General features: G+C 38.0%; 1 protein-coding gene across 1 annotated transcript in view; it reads right to left on the minus strand.

Moving 5' to 3' along the window:
- DNAJC1 (DnaJ (Hsp40) homolog, subfamily C, member 1) overlaps positions 1-18,023 on the minus strand; it is a 175,213-nt gene that overhangs the window by 16,127 nt on the left and 141,063 nt on the right. The window lies entirely within an intron of this gene.

Here is an 18,023-nt window from a genome sequence, read left to right on the forward strand (position 1 = left end):
AACGGCCAAATAGAGGTGAACAGAGCAAGGAACACGCAAGTACAGCAGCTTAAGGCATGAAGTCGCGCTTGCCTCAGAATGCAAGACACAGTGACCATTTGCAGCATCTTTGGCAGCGACCGCAGAGCCAAACGTTTGTTACCATCAGTAGTTTGCCATTTTATTTATTTTTAAGGAATTCTTTATGACATACCTCTTCTAATCACCATTTCCGATAATGAACAGGCACATATCAAGCAGTTTGCATTACAGAGCCATCAGCACAGAACAACAGTCAGAGGTGAGTGACCCCAGGGACCATCTCCACAACTGCAGCAAAGCTTCTCCCTGACACTAATCCTGCCTGTCATTCTCCCACTGTGCTCTAACCACACTGACATCCGCCTGCCGCACCGCAAGCTTAACGGGGCCCTTCCTGACTTTTTACTGTCTCCCCCAATCAATGGTTCAAGCGTGCTCTTTTCACCATGTCCAAATGGCAGCTTCACTCATAATCAAAGTGCATTGCTCCTGTTAAAGGGCTTCCCGAAAGGCTCCACCATTTGCATTCATTTGCAAAGCAAACTACTTTTATTCACTTTGTTCTGCTATCAAGAGTGTTCCCTGAAGCAGATAAATTGGCATAAATACAACCTGCCACTTAAAAGACAGTAAATAATAGCCAATAGTAGCAAGGATTTCATCAATCGTCCTAGTTTGGATCCACGTAGTCCTTTATTCCATGCTGAAAGCCTCAGACGTTCATATTCGGATAGTTTTTAATACAAGTATAAAATGAATTGTCTATGATGACTCAAATGCAAGACACTTAAATCGTGTGTGTGTATGTGAGAGATCTCACACATACATTACATGCATTATCATACAGTTACACTCTGGCCTACAGAAGAAATGATAAATGCATAGAAAATCTCCACATAACACCTTATTAATTCTATTGTAGTAAACAAGTTAATATACTCCATTTATTTATTTGTTATATTGTACTCCATATATATATATTTTGTACTAAAATCTTTCTCAGAGATTTTTAGAAGGGAAGATTTGGGGTACTTAATGTTCTACTTACAAAAATTTTCATCACTAATTTAAATAATGAATTGTTCTAAGATTTTTGGTTAAAAGCCTTTTTTCAAAAATTAGTCAAATTTCATACATCAAAATTAGCCCTAATAAGCAGTTTACTGTAATTTTTTAATTTAATTTGTATTAAAAATTTGTGATTTTTTTTGTTGGCGTTTTGGAGGGGTTTTTTGGTTGTTGGTTTGTTTTTTGTTTGTTTTGTTTTGGTTTTTTTTAATAGTAAATTCACAGCTATTCTCTCTTACCATATCCAAAGCATATCTAAGCAATTACATACGGAAATCGAGATCATCTTTTCAGTGATGTACACATTGGAAGCTTTCTGGTAAGTTTTATTTTCAGACTTTTTTCGGTAAGCTTTGACTTTCCTAGGTGCTCACAAGTTTACTAATGATTTGTAAATATTACAGAACTCATAAGGTTATCTTCCTAAATAATGGGCAAAACTACAATCATTCCGTAGATCTGTAGCTAATTACATAGCTAATTCACAGCACAAGAATTCATTAGCTACATTAAAATATCAACTTGTTAATCTTATTTCAAGCTGACAATAATTTAAAATGTGATGATCTAAAACATTTATAAATTCGAAAAATCTTTGAAAAAGCTTTTAGAAAATCCACTCTCAACCGCTAAAGCTGTAAAAGAGCTTTTGTGAATTTGCAATTCCTCAGCAACAGTTAATTGTGTCTTTAGATGCAACAGCGCCTACTGTGATCCAACTACTACAAGCAGCTATGAGGGTGGTCATGGTGTGAATGTATTCTCCCCGTTCTAATCTGTAGCCAACTGTAACTGCGAGAGTCAAATAAATGCATAAACATACTGCTTTGTCACCTAAAACCATGTGTGTCCAATATTACTGAAACACTGGGCCAAAATTCATCTCTTCAGTAAAGCAATGGAAGACACCACATGGTGAGGAGACAGCTGTTGTTACTACACAAGCATTCAGATTTTGCATCAAAAAAGCCCCATTCTGGGATTAACTCCCCATACTGAATACAAAATTAAAAGTACAGAATTATGGTCTACAGTCTTTAAAATGAAAATAAGCTACAAGTGTAGATATAAAAAATTCATAGCATTTCCATAAATAATAATCCTTTAACATGTTTTATTATACATAGCTGGCAATATTGAAGGATTAGTTCACCCAAACCACTATGCACCTTCTACAGAAATGAAATATGAATGTGGTTTATTGTTTAGCATCACTCTTACATGTGCATCTGCACTTGGCAATTCCATACCACCTCTTTTAGCATGACAGAGCTGTACGCTATTAGGATTTTTTTTTAAATATGAGCAACTCTATTTTCAATTACATTAAAAGAAAATTTTTAGACAACAAAGCATTTGTTTTCAAGAAAACAGTCTGACTTGTTTAGACCTGTTAACATTAATAAGTATAAAACTATATACCCTTTTACTGATAAAATTGGGAAGTGGCTATTGTTTGAGAGTTTGTAAAGAAACTTTTAAAGTTATCTATATTGACTTGGCAATATGAGTTAATTGGATTTTTTAGATTAAATTTTAGCTTTAGACCATTTCTTCCTGTCATCAATATACTGTAGATTCAATTAAAATCACTGTTGTATGGAAGTTTGGCTAACATTTTCAATCTAGCTAGGACTTTGTGCTATGCTTCATCTAATTTTGGTGATTCACTGATTTGAGCATGTCTAGTCCATGACCTTGCAACTAAACTGTGAGACAGCATCTATTTAAAAATAGCTGTGCAAAAATTTGTAGAACAAGGGTCCTAGTAAAATCCCAGAGTTGCACAAATGAGGAAACATTTAACCTACAAGAAGGCGGTGTTTCTATCCAGTAACTGTAGGAACAGAATGTAAAAGTTTTCCTGATTTAATTTCTTTCCCATAATGTCTTATTTTTCTTCCAATATTCTTCTATATTCTTAAAATGTCTTGCTTTACCTATAAGAAGTCTGAAGTCAGTCTTGTTTTATCAAGTCTAATACACATCTGGCATTGTGATCCAGCTGTTGCTGAACACTAAGGATATGCTACAGTTCTGAAAATCTCTTGTGAAGCTCTAAAGATCTGCTAAAGGGTATTAATGATCTGAACTCGTATTCAAAGCCACATGTTCACATAACCCTTTGCTCCTTCAAAGCTCTTACTCAAAACCAACTTCCACTAGTACTGTTTTTATTGAGCCAACAAAACCAAAGACAGCTGTACTGTTACAGAGCAATGGTCAAGGTAGGCCAGTAAGCTCATCATTTGTGCTCAGGGAGTGCAGCTGCAGAAAACTTTACTACATACTTTGTGATAACAAGAAAGATTGTGTTTATCATTCGTCGTTTCCAGCCCCACTCTGGTCTGAAAGAACAGGGACCATATGCAGATACCAAGAGTAAGAGGAAAGCAAGCATATAGGTTACTTATAGTTCCCCTAATATTTTCCCAGACTCCAACTATTTTCAGCTCAAGGAATTTCTCTAGGCTGATATATTTTATCTATTTAGTAACTCTGAATGAATCTGCTTTTCATGTTTTTTCCAGCCTCCCCTGAAACTATGTAAACATTCTGGATTTGCAACATCATCTTCATGAGGAGCTGCACACATCTGCTACCCATTATATAAGGAACCACCTTATTTTGTCTGTTTTGAACCTGGCTCCTGCTAGCTTTGATGACATCTAGCTCTTGGCCTTGAGTGAAGAACCAGCAAATAGTCTATGTGCACTGACTTCCACATCACTTACAACTTTGTTCAAAATCTCTCTCTATAGTATTCCCCTATAAGTTGTCTCTTCCTGGCTAAAGAGTCCTAATCTACTCGGCTGGTCTCGCATGTAAAAGCCATTTTATGCATAATACTGCCCGTGATGCCTTTTTCTAAACCACCTGCAATTCCATTATAATGAACGTCTTTGAAATGAGGTCCAAACTGCACACAGCAGGATTAATCATAAGTTTATCCAGTGGAATAAGGATTATTCTGTTTTGCTCTCTATTCCTTTCTTAACAATTTCTAACATTCACATTGGTTTTTGGAATGATCCTAAGCTGATGTTTTCAGTGAAGCCAGCACTGATAATTCCTAAGATCTCACTCCGCAAGTATCACTAGCAGCTCAGGGTTCATCATCTTGTGCATGAAGTTAGGACAGTCATCCACCATATCAACATTTGCATCACTTTGTATTTACAAACCGGAGAATTTTTCTGTCATATTACTGCTCAAGCAAACTCATAAGATCACTCTGCAGTTCTTCAGTGTCTCTTCTCATCTTCACTATTCCAAATAATGCTACCATTGATAAATTCTCTCACCTCAAGGCTCATCTGAAAAAGCTATTTATTTCTACCCGCCATTTCCCATCTTTTAACTAATTCTTTATCTGGGAAAATATCCTTCCTCTTATCCCATGACTGCTTTCTTTCCTTACAAGCCTTGTTAAACCCTTCTGGAAAAATCAAGCAGACTTTATCAATCAGATTACCTTCTCCCTGCATATTTGTTAATCCTTCTATGAAGCCCAGAAGGTTTAAGGCAGGACTTCCCTTTACAGAAGCAATATTCAGGACTCCATGCAGGTCATATTTACCTGGTTCACTAATTATATTCTTTATTTCAGTTTTTGGTAGTTTTCCCTAAAGAGATGTCAGATATACAGGCCTGTAAAGGTCCCTGAATTCCACTGACAACTTAATAAATAAATAGAATGACACGTTTGCCATTTCAGTCCTCAGGCACCCATGAAAATAAACAGTTAATCAAATTATTTAATCCTTAAATTTCCTTTGAACTCTTGGTTGCATATCCTCTGCTCCCAGTAACTTAATCTTCAACAATATATTACATAGGTCTAAAAGAACATTAGAGATTAATTTTAGAATTTTTTGAAGCAACTACATGTAAATATGAAGATACAACTAATTATCTTCACTTATAACATAAGCTTGTCAAGACAAAAATGATTATGGATAGGTTGTTGTCTATAGTATTCCTCACACAGGAATGCCTTCAGTATTAAAAGCATTAAAATGTTAAACAATTTATATAATGTAAGTAGACAACAGCTCTTGGAGAAGGGTGAGAACCTAAGAACAGAAGCATGAAGTTTCATCTGCCTCAGGATGAGGTCTTCTACCACATGCAGCAGCAAATGTTTCAGGACAGAGAGATTCTTTCCCTCCCAGCTGCCCCCAACCTGAATTAGGGATTTCCTAAGTGTGAAGTTGAATCCATCCATTTCTGTTATAAAGCCAATGATGAAGTTGTCCACCCTCCTCATCCCATTTTTGCTCTTAATCAACATTATAAGCTGGCTTTCTACACACATGCAATTTCTCACTTCTCACCATACCCTGCTACCTTTCCATTTCTCTGTCCAATATAGTTTTGCCCTGCTCTACAGCTCTATACATAATATAGGAGGGAGAAAACAACAACAACAACAAAAAACCAAAAAACCCAAACCAACAACAAACACCAACACTACCAGTAAGCAGTGTGGTTTCTTTAATTTCTAAACACACAGTTGAAGACAATTTTTATGCAGTAGGAGAGTCCATAGGAAAAGACAGGAGACCTCAGGAGAGATTTTTCTGTAACTTGGCTGTTTCAGAATGGGGATTTCACAGACATTTCAACTAGTACTGCCCTGAATAATTCTGCATGACCCCTTGCAATTAACCACACTATAGAGCATTTCCAGTACTGAACAGATACTTGCAGACAGACATGAAACTCCTCTAGTGACATTTTGCAATAACAAAAACGTATCTGTTTTCTGTTCTTTAACTAAACATTAAAGATCCTCCCTTTCATCTTATCATTACTTTGTCTCTCTAAGAAGTCTTCCTGACAGAACATGTCAAAAGCTTTATAAAATCCAAGTACATTGTAAAGCTCTAATAATAAGGCATAACTTTTCTTTAAATTCGCACTGACTTTTTACTACTATTTTAAAATTTGCACATCTAATACTATCATTCATTTCATAATTTCAAGAAATTACCCAGTATGGAATTCATGCTAACCAGTCCATACTTCCTAGAATCCTCAATGAAGCTCAAAAATTGGTATCCTATTTCCATCTCTCATTTCAAGGCTCATTTAAGTAATTGCTAAAATATTAACAGCAATATTAAATGGATTTAATATTAGAGTTCTTTTTAAGTCAACTAATGGTGAAGACCATTGTTCCAAGCAATTTTTTATTTATCAACTTCAGATGAATGCTTCAATCTAAAACACTCACTCCCTCCCCATTTGTCTTCAATACATGATGTCAAAAATTCCCTAAACTCCTTTGTAGTAAACATGGGTGAAAAGGACTTTTAACCCTAGCATCTTCTTGAAACTGCTTTATATTTTGATCATCCACTACTTTAACAAAATCCTTGGCAGTGTTCCTTCATCTATTTTCTTTAGAAAAAAGTAATAATTAGTAATAATTTTTTGGTCTTGGGCTTATCTTGTTTTGGATTTGCATTTGACTTGCAAATCTTATGCTCTTTTGCATAAGCCTTTCCCTTTCTGAAGCTTTTTCCCCCCAATTAAGCAGCTATCTTCACTTTTTAGCCTGAGACATGAATAGCTTAATTCCAGTAAAATGGGTATATTTTAGATTCTTCCACTGGCTACCATATTGACTATTCACAATTTTTGACAAAATTTTTTTACAACTTCAAGCAGTCTGTCAACCCATCCTAACTGCATATTAATAGATGATTTTCAAACATTAAAAAATAAAAATTTAAGTTTACTTTGAGAGTTTAAGCATATTAGAAACCAAAATGCAAGTACGTTCTGTAACTGCGTAACATCAATGTAACAGCTTCCCCAGGTTCTAGGGGAAGCAAAACCAGTTGCCATCTATTCAGAAACATCAACTAAAATCTGTATTTACAAGTACATTTCACAGCTAATGCAGGTCAAAAAGGAATTATTATTCAGCTTTCTCATTCCTAAGCTGTGCTTCTATATGTGCCTATATATATATATATTGCTTACTTAACCTCAGCAGGAAGCCTGAGTGAATAATAGATTCTCCCACCACCACCTTCGGCAGTATTACATGGTGCTGCCAGGCTATTCCTAGACTTACAATAAGCCATACCTTAACACTGAAAAATTTGTGTTCTAGCAGACAGACAAAAAGCAGGGGAGGATGTTGAGAAGTAAATATAAATCAAGTTAAGAACCAGCTACATGAAGCAGTAAGACAATTTTTTTAAGTTATGACAATATTCAGAAAGTTGCAGACACTCGAATAACAGTAGTAATCGGTCATCTGACAGAAAAGGTGGCAAACAGTGACTTAAAAATGAAGCACTGCATGAGACATATGCTCACAAGATGATTGCTATTATACTAGATTCATTCGAACGTCTCTGCCTTTCACTTCTAGCTATTGGCCTTTCTGTGTCTTCCTCCCAGACTGAGCAACCCTTTAATAACAAGTATTTTCTCCCATGAAGGCACCTGCTAAGTTAAAAGGTCACTCTCCAAGTATCAGTAGATATAATTTCCAACCTTGAGTAATTTCTACAGATTTTCTCTGTGTCTATTTTCCACCTTTTTTCATGTAAATCCCCAAATTACACAAAGCCATTCAGAGCTGATCTTTTCCCCCCCTTTCCTACTCATTATTTATTCCTACTTCGAGAATTCAGAGCCATGAAAATGCTCCAGTTCTTCATAAAGAATCTGTAGAAGAAAGCAATGCTGAGGAGTAATTTTCAGGTTTTGCAGAACAAGAACACCTCAAAAAACATCTCTAAATTAGTTTAATAAAAATATTTTCTTGTCAATAGAGCTGAAATTGCTCTAAACTAATAACTTGTTAATGACTAGTCATTGATATGAACAATCATCTGGTTAAAGCTACATCACCTGGAAAAACAGGGGAGGTAAAGAGAATGAAAACACTTCAGTATTTTATTTAAAAAAATCTTTAGAAATAGGACAGGAAAAGTGAGAATTTTTAGTCAGGTGTCTGTGGGCAAGATTTTGGTAGCAGGGGTGGCCTCTCTGGAAGGAGGTGAGGGGCTGCCCTGTGTTGGACACAGCCAGCTCCAGCTGGCTCCAGCAGACCCACTGCAGGACACAGCTGAGCCCATCAGCCAAGCTGGTGGCACTTCTAGGGAAACATATTTAAGAAAGGGCAAAAGGCTGCACAGCAGCGTGAGGGATGAGGGCAAGTGTGAGAAAGAGCCCTGCAGACACCAAGGTCAGAGAAGGAGGGGGAGAAGGTGCTCCAGGCACTGGAGCAGAGATTCCCTGGTAGCCTGCAGAAGAGACCATGCTGGAGCAGATATCCCCAGTGCAGTCTGTGGAGGACCCCACACTAGAGCAGGTCTATCCTGAAGGACTGCAGCCTGTGGAGGTCCCACACTAGAGCAGGGAAAAGCATGAGAAGGAAGGAACGGCAGTGAGGAACTGTTACAGTCTGACCAAACACCCCATCCCTCATCCCCTCCGCACCACTGGGACCAGGGAGGAGGGAGAGGAACTAGGAAAGAAGGTGTAAAGTTAAGCCTTCAACTTCAAGGGGAGTGGGATGAAGGTGTTTTAGAGGTTTTGTCTTTGTTTCTTACCATCCAGCTCTATTTTAACTAGCGATAAATGAATTTTCCCCAAGTCAAGTCTGTTTTGTCTGTGACAGTAATTGATTACTTGACCTCCATGCCTTTACCTTGACCTATGAGCTTTTTCACCTTATTTTCTCCTCCAGTCCTGTTGAGGAGAGAGTGAGTGAGCAGCTGGGTGAGCACCTGGCAGCCAGCCACAGTAAACCCACCAAAGAATTATGAAATAACAAATTACAACATCCTTGTTTGTTTTTACGAGGGGTTTGGGGGAAGAATTCTTCGGTGATCTCTCTTCAAAACTACAGGAGTAGAAGATTACCAGCAGCTACGATTGCTGTTGTTAGTTACAACAGCACAAATAGCAGATTTAAAGTAAAACTCTGCTAGTAATACAGTAGTCTGCAAATCTACCTCCACAAGAAATAAATTAAAAAAATGTTCTCTATTGGGTAAACAAAACAAATCGGTTGGATTTCCTACACTAACCAATGATAATTTTAGGTAAAAGTTATTGACTTCTAATCAAAAGTTACTCCCTCAGTGATTTAGGCATTTGTGAATAAATTTATTCACATTTTTTCTTTTTTTGACTAGCTTATAAAAAAAGAAAATCTTCCATGGATGTCTACATTCTAAAGATGTTATTGTCACCTCTTTTAAATGGCAGCATGTATTGATTGCCTTCACGGAAATACTGAAGCCCTTTCATGATCATGAATTTTGAAGAGATCACAGATAAAAATGACAATTCCATAAAACACAGATAAAATGAGCATATATGAAAAGGACACAAAACTGAGAACTAAGTTATTAGAGTGCAAATGTCCTCATTTAAAGTTACAGAATAATTACTCCTTACACAGTCCTCAAATAGTATCAGAAGCCTAAGCTAACTAATGAACTTCCTACCCCTGGCTTTCTTTAATGAGAGGTGTTTTGAAGAATCATTTCTATTTCAGTTTTCCTTGATCAGGAAAGACATAACTTCTATTTGATGAATAAGATGTTTCTCTCAGAATACTTTCTTTTAGTCAATGAAAACTGACATTACCCTTGCACTCTTTTAGAATGCAGGTAAAGTCAATGAGTAAATGCATACCACTTAACAGTACAGAATCACAGAATGGTTGAGGTTGGAAGGGACCTCTGGAGGTCATCTGGTCCAACACTTTGCTCAAGCAGGGCCACTTACAGCCAGCTGCTGAGGACCATGACCAGACGGCTTTTGAATATGTATCTCCAAGGAGGGATACTCCACAACCTCGGTGGGCAACCTGAGCCAGTGCTCAGTCACTTTCACAGTAAAAAAGTGTTTCCTGATGTTCAGAGGGACACTCTCATTTGTGCCTATTCTTACATGCTGAATCACGTTCTTGTATCCTGAATCACAAAGTCCTGTTAAAACAGTTAAATTTGCGTGAAGGTATAAGTAATTTATAGGTTAGGAAATCATTAACAAAGATAAAAGATTTTTCAAAATTACACCACTTAAAATTCTACGTGGCGTGAGGGGGGGGGGCAGGGAAAGGTATCTATCAAAGTCAGGGTAGAAATGCATCCAAAATCCCATAACTCCTCCATGCAGTCACAAGATATACACAGAGGAACAGCCTCCTATAATCTGCTGTTGCACTTCTAGCAAATTTGAGTTTTCAGAGCTATGAGGGATGACATTTCAGGAGCTACGGTTTTCCTAGTACATCTCTCAGTACATACTCAACACGTAATTTGTTGCCATCCTTCTACTGCTAGCCCACTCACATCAAACTTTGAAAATCTCAGGAGAAAAGAGTATATTTTCTCTTACATTATACTCTTCCTCTTTTCTTAGGCAGATCCACCAGTCATGTTGACACTGCTGTATGGAAGATACTGAGTTATGAGAAAGACTGTTCTGCAATGACTTCTCCAGCAATGGTCTAATTAAATGATACTAAGAACCCTTCTTGGTAGCAAAGCTGCTGTGTCCTCAACAAAATGAAGTTCAAGGCACAGGTCACTGCAATACCTGAACTTCTTTAACAGGAGGAAACACAACTAGTTATCTTAAGGTTCATTCCAGCCCTAAAATACAAATTTTCACAGAACAGGATTGGACACCAGAAAAAACCCCCGGTATTTTAACATTCTGTTTCTTGGCAAAGATTCGCATATCTAAGAACTTTATGAATCTGCTAATACAAATGGGATGGCATTAAATAAAGTGCATGATCCTTTCCATTTATACATAAGCTAGAACCTTATCAACTGGAAGTGACATAAAAAGAGCCAGGTTTACTGGCAGAAGGATGACTATAAACTTCCAGTGTTATTCAGAGATCAAAAAAGCAGAAGATACTACCAAATGGATGAAATAATATGCTTCCAGAGACACAGAGGATCTAGCTTTAGAAATACAAAACCAAACAAACATGCTTTTTAGGCCAGGTTTTGTTCTGTATAATCCAGAATGGTTTTCTGATCCTGTTCACACCCCTACACCCAGTTACATGAACGTAACAGACTAACACATCACAGAAGTGGAACATGAGCACTCAGGTGTTAATTTACCATAAGTTTAGGCTGGAAGTTAGAGAATGTTTCTGAGTGATTTTCATTATGCTAAAAAGACCTGGAGGGACTTGGGTTCAGAGGGGAAGAGAAAAAAATCCATTCTAATATGGAGTTTGTTCCATAGCAAATTCCCTCTAGTATTGACATAAAAATACGTTATTTGCAATGCATCAATTCAAATACCATTTTCTTTTGGAAAAAAAGGGAGCTAAAGCCCAAAAGTAGTAACAAGCATCTGTCTCTAGCAATACACACCTGAAAAAGGCCACTGCTCTGCAATTAATGTTTTCACACTTCAGGTTCTACCAGGCTCTGATTCTAGACATAATACAAAGCTTTCTTTAACCTATAGCCATTAACAGGACCAAATATGTTTCAAGTACCTACCTACACTACCATAAAGCAATCTGAATATTCCTCCTATGAAGTAGATAATTTTCAAAAACATGAGAAATAATTCAAATTATGACATATTTTTACGGCTTTTGAAATTAAATTGTCCCATCATATTTACACAAAACCCAGCTAATTTTGTCTTTTTCTGTTTGTTATTACAGCAAACCATGGGGGGAAAAAAGGTTATTTCTTGCTGCATTCTCAAAATAAAATCTACTTTTCCATCATGCAAGCCAGAGGAAAAATGTCACAATTAAATGGTTCACAAATATAACACTAAAATTACTATTTAAGTTAATGTAATTGAACAGAAATTAAAATGTAGTTTTTAATTGCATATTACAACTTAAATGGTAGCACTTAGCAGAAAGTGTTAACTCATTTATTTTTTAATTGTTAGCTGCTTCACAGCAATTGTTTTAATGCAGAAAAAAGTGAGAAGCTCTTCAGTAAATTTGATTGTAGGACACTCAGGCATGCAGATCAAATAAACTATAGGTTGAATAGGTAATTAGGTTTGGCCTGTGATACATTAACGTGGAGACAAATTCCCAAAGAAAGAGAATAAACGTTTTTCGTTTAATTCTCTCTCAAAACACCACTCTATTTGGATTTTTAAATGCAGTTTGAAAAGTATTTCCATTTGATAGAGAACATGAAATTGCAAATCTTCTAGAGTACATAGGTCAATGGATTCTTCAGGAAAAGAATTTTATAACTTCCATAAACTTCAGTAAATAAGCGCATAGGGTGGTAAGTTCTCAACAGACTACAGGTGGCAACTTTTTTCATAATTACTTGATACATTAAAAATCTTTGGGCATGCTGCTAAATTCACCAGAGAAGATGAGCCCAAAGGCATGCAGATACATTAAAGCATATGATTAGTCTTTATTAGTAAGGAGTGTTTTTCCTTGCAAGGTTATTATTTGTCTCATGAAATACTAAGCAGACTAAGCAAGTGTCAAATATTTAACAGCATTGGGCTGTTATAGATTGGACTGTATACTCTTCTTTAATCCACTTCAGTATGACATGGCACGTTACAGGTATTTTGAAAACATTAACATATGGTATTAAAAAACATTCAATACACTAAACCATCCTCAGTCTCACAGATTGTGTCATCACGAACAAGATATTACTACACAGCTAATCCTGATGACTGACTGCTCTGCACTGCTGTCCTCTTCTGTCCTTTGTCCAGCTTTTCTGTCTTGCTTCCTGGCATTATAAGATAGAGATCTTATCTCAATAACTTTTGGATTTATTTATTTTTTTAACCTTGGTCTGTTGCTGGCAACCTCTTTCTTCTACCTTCATTCACCTTGAATAGCTTATCCAAAATCAGTTGGGGTTTTTTGTCCCTTGCCTTCCTTCATAATATAGTTTCAACTGTTTCCATCATAAGTATTTCAACACCACAGTTAATGTCTAAATAACATTCTTCCTTCCACATCAAATGCAACTAAATTCTTTCACTGGCAGTGCTATCTTGTTCTGCCAGTAATCAGTAATTCCCTAAAACAGCCTGGATATTCTAATCTTAATTTTTAACTCAAATGCAGGAGGTACTCTGTATTCCCAAAATGCACAAACATACTGCACAATTACAGAGCAATTATCTCCACCAGAGGTATTCAAATATTTTTTTCTATACCAAGTATGGCTCATCAAGTTAGGTCTACCAGTATGTTAAAACCCAAAGGAAAAATCCAGCACCCTTCTCCAAATGGACAAGATGCCCAAAGATGATAAAGTTCTGCTAATCAGAATACCAAAACCAGGAAATTTGGTTTCAATATACAAGTTCTTTTTGGTAGACAACAAAAATAGAGAACGGTATCTAGCCTACAACCTAACAGATGTTTTGACATGGCTCAAGGCAGGTATGAATTTTGGCTATGAAGGGGGAAAAAGAAAAGAAAAATAATCTACTGTCCCACCAGAATATGCCTGCAACAGAAACAATATGCATTTAGGACCCTAAATGGGCTACCTGGAAAATATCATGTACATGGCCCATGCCAAACTAAATTTTCAGTTCTGTTTTCCAACAGTCCAAGTTGTCATGTAATAACACGTTAGGGGTGGAGGAAATCTGGTAAGTTTTCATGAATTCATAAACACAGATCTGTGACGGCAACCTCAAGCAATTGCACTTCCAAAAGAAACCCAAATTTTAAAATTGTTAATTATCATGAAATAGTATATGTGTAATTAGAAATAAGGGCAATACTACTTAAACTGCTTAACATATAAACATTGAATCTGCCTGTCAAATTCCCAAATATAACCACAAAGTCTGGGCTAATTAAAAATCAAAGTTAGCCTTTGCTTTTCTTGTATGTACAGCTTTTCCTTCCCATAATTTGTGGCCACTTGAAAACGTACCATTAATGTCAGTTTCATTCTTCCTGCACTCACGTTCTCATTACTGGGCAAATCTTCCAAACAAGGACAATAACGAAAAAGCCCAAGACAGCGACATATTGCTGATACTGGTAGACATCCAGTCAAGACCACCATGGTCACCCCCCCCCCCCCCCCCCCACACACACACTAGAAGTTACTAACTTACTACCCAGATTCTCTGTTGACATTATTTTCTTTATGGAGCTGTTGCAATCCAGATTTCTGGTGTGAATTACCTAGTAACAATTGAAGTATTTTGGTTTTTTGCATTCACATGTGTGTGTTTTAACAAAATAACGAATCCAGACACACAGTTTATCTCATGATTAAAAAAAGAATGAGTAGGAGAACTTTGGATGGTCAGAATGGTAATGTTCCCTAAAGAGGTCTATGTAAAAAATCTGATGCTATAAAATAGATCAAAACTGCTACTTTTTTAAGTAAATGCATGCTGTAAAGGCATGCTTACTTTGTGAAAGTCCAAGGGCTGCAGCAAAACACAGGATTTCCTTTCACAGAACAGTACTCAATTGCAAATAACAGGAGAACCTCCACTCCTTCACAATTTACATCTCAAGGATAGTCACCATATTTAAGAAATTCTGCCTTTTGGAAATTACAGGACATGCCATCACCGATATGACAAACAAACCTCAACTGCAATGCACCATTCCTCATATTGTGCCATCATTAAGAGTGCTCTCCTCTTCTGCAGGTTTGGTTAAGTAATACAATATCCAGTAGCATTTTATAAAGAATGGTTCAGTCTAAATAATTTGCATCCCAATTTAAAGTGTACTTATGTGATGGGTTGACTCTGGCTGGATGCCAGGTGCCCACCAAAGCAACTCTACTACTACCCTCCTCAGCTGGACAGGGGAGAGAAAATCTAACGAAAGACTCCGTGGGTCAAGACAAGGAGAGGGAGATTACTCACTGGCTACCATCACAGGCAGAACAGACTCGACTTGGGGAAAATTAATTTATTACCAATCAAATCAGAGTAGGGTAATGAGAAATAAAACCAAATCTTAAAACTCCTTCTCCTGACCCCCACCCTTCTTCCTGGGCACAGCTTCACTCCTGAATTCTCTACCTACCCACCCCCAGCGGCACAGGGGGACGGGGAATGGGGGTTATGGTCAGTTCATCACAAGTTCTCTGCCGCTCCTTCTTCCTCAGGGGCAGGACTCCTCACACTCTTCTCCTGCTCCAGCATGGGGTCCCTCCCACGGGAGACAGTTCTCGAACTTCTCCAACATGGGGCCTTCCCACAGGCTGCAGTTCTTCATGAACTGCTCCAGCATGGGTCCACTCCACAGGGTGCAGTCCCTCAGGCACAGACTGCTCCAGCGTGGGTCCCCTGCAAGGTCTCAAGTCCTGCCAGCAAACCTGCTCCAGCATGGGCTCCTCTCTCCACCTGGCCACAGGTCCTGCCCAGAGCCTGCTCCAGCACAGGCTTCCCACAAGGTCACAGCCTCCTTTAGGCATCCACCTGCTCCAGCGTGGGGTCCTCCCCAGGCCGCAGGTGGATATCTGCTCCACCGTGGACCTCCGTGGGCACAGGGGGACAGCCTGCCTCACCATGGTCTTCCCCACCATGGGCTGCAGGGGAATCTCTGCTCCGGTGCCTGGAGCACCTTCTCCCCCTCCTTCTTCACTGACCTGGGTGTCTGCAGGGTTGGTTCTCGCACATGTTCTCACTCCTTTCTCTGGCTGCAGTTGCACAGTTTTCTTTTTCCCCTTCTCAAGTATGTTATCCCAGAGGTGCTACCACTGTCACTGATGGGCTCGGCCTTGGCCAGCAGCAGGTCTGTCTTGGAGCGGGCTGGCATTGGCTCTATTGGACACAGGGGAAGCTTCTTGCAGCTTCTCACAGAAGCCACCCCTATAGGCCCCCAGCTACCAAAACCTTGCCACACAAACCCAATACAAGTTACCTTCAAGTATGGACACAATCTTCATTTAAATGGAACGCAGTTGCATGTTTAAGTGTGCTGAACTGAGGATTCGAAGACTAAAGGCGAGTTTTTCAAGACTGCATCCTGCCTGTCAAAAACTATACAGAAAATGGCTAATAACTAGATTGAGATTCTCTGAAAATTCTTAAGTGGCAAAATGCTTATATCAGTAGTATTAAATCATTCCTTGGCAAGGCAGGGTTACATATTTATCTTTACTGGGAAAAGAGAAGCCAAACATCTCTCACATTGTTCAGTTTATTTTTAGTTGCTGAAGTTTACCCTAGATTACAATTTCTGTGCAATTTCTATAAATAAATTTGACCAAACTCCACTATAGTCATGGCCTCAGGAAGGAAAGGAAAGCAGCAGCACTGCACATTGTGAAAGAAGACAAGGTGCTGAATCTAACCAGATTTTAATTGGTTTGTCTGGAAAATAAGATATAGAAACATCAATATTTATTTACATGTACAAATTAAAACTATTTATTTGAAGCTAACTTCATTCTCCAATTTAAAAATAGCTAAACTCATACCAAGAAAAGTAACTAACTGTTTTGCAGCAGTCCAGACTTCAAATTTACATTGAAAAGACGAAAAGAGCAGCAGTGAACTGCACTACAGAAGCTGGTGGCATAAACTGCAAATACTTTCTGTGAAAATCCCATTTCAGGGTCATTTATCATCCTTGCCTCTCATTTATTGGAAAAATTCCAAGGATACACTGTGTCAACACTGGACTGCTCCCTCTCCCTTCTGTTGGGTGGGCAGGAGAAAGTGGGGCAAGGTCACAGTGACTAACCAGCTTTCACACCTTCCTCCAGCTTCTACCCCTTCTATGTGCAACTACAGTCTCTTCCTTCTGCTTCTCTACTCTTCATTTTGTAGTTGAGACAGGAGTAACTTTGTTTTGGGAGGTGACAGGGAGGGAGCACTGCCAAGGAAAATCAGGATTTCCACCACTCCCTAACCCCAACTGGGCTAAATCAGAGCAGTCACATTGGATGTTTTCCTACATCTCTCCCAGGCTGAGAGGAAGACAAAAACAGTGCAATGAAGACAAATATTTACAAAGGCACTGCACAGCTTCTTGCAAATTTCTGTAAAATGGGTATCAGCTTCAGGATGAAAGAGACACTGCCAATGACAAGAGTCAGATTTTCAACGGTTGACTGGGAAAGATTGAGTTCCTGTTTCTCCTCACAGGTACAAGGTTTCTCTTATATCAACTACCATGTCTTTCTGTGATAGACAACTATCATGTCAATCTCAGAAATGAAACAGGACTCAAGACCTGAGATAAATTAAGAAGTCCAAGATGAGTTATGGAAGTTAATGTAACAGAAGCCATACAGCCTAGTTTGGACCCAGGCAGGTATCTAAACAGAGGTTATAGTGATGCCCAGTGCAGACACAGAACTGCATTTTAAAAACCCTATGTGTTTGTCCACACAGATTAACACTTTGCACAATTAACTTGAATTCTTGGGTAGTTTTCAACTGACAGACTCAAAAAACTGAGGACTACATACAGAAAACACACACATAAAAGCAGTCAGACTGACTTATAGCAGCAAGTCACATCAATCACTTCTGGAATACAGATTCAGTTGAAAAACTACTGAAAGCTAGAATTTGACACCACAGCATCTATAGCATGGTGTTGAAATCAGTGTATTATTCTTCTTGTCTGTACAAGACAAGAACCTATGCTACTATATTTAATTAGACAGAAAGTTTAAAAAGTCAATCAAGATCAGGAAATATCAGGCAAATTTCAGCTGTATGGCCTTAATTCAATACATATGCATGGCTGATTTTTTTTTACTTTTTTTTAAACTAGTGTATAAGTGTTTATATAACATATTGTTACTATCTTTAGGAAATGTCCTTAAGAAAATATATATTTTGGCTGTTTCCTTTGCAATCTAGACTGAATTTTGGTTGTGCAGTGAAACATACTGTTTCCAAAAAACTTTTTCCCTGGCTGTCATATCAAATCATTTCTCTGGATCATTTAGATGCTTTTTAAT

The sequence above is a fragment of the Haliaeetus leucocephalus genome, unplaced genomic scaffold, assembly GCF_000737465.1.
Source record: "Haliaeetus leucocephalus isolate CR32 unplaced genomic scaffold, Haliaeetus_leucocephalus-4.0 Scaffold0, whole genome shotgun sequence".
Taxonomy (NCBI): domain Eukaryota; kingdom Metazoa; phylum Chordata; class Aves; order Accipitriformes; family Accipitridae; genus Haliaeetus; species Haliaeetus leucocephalus.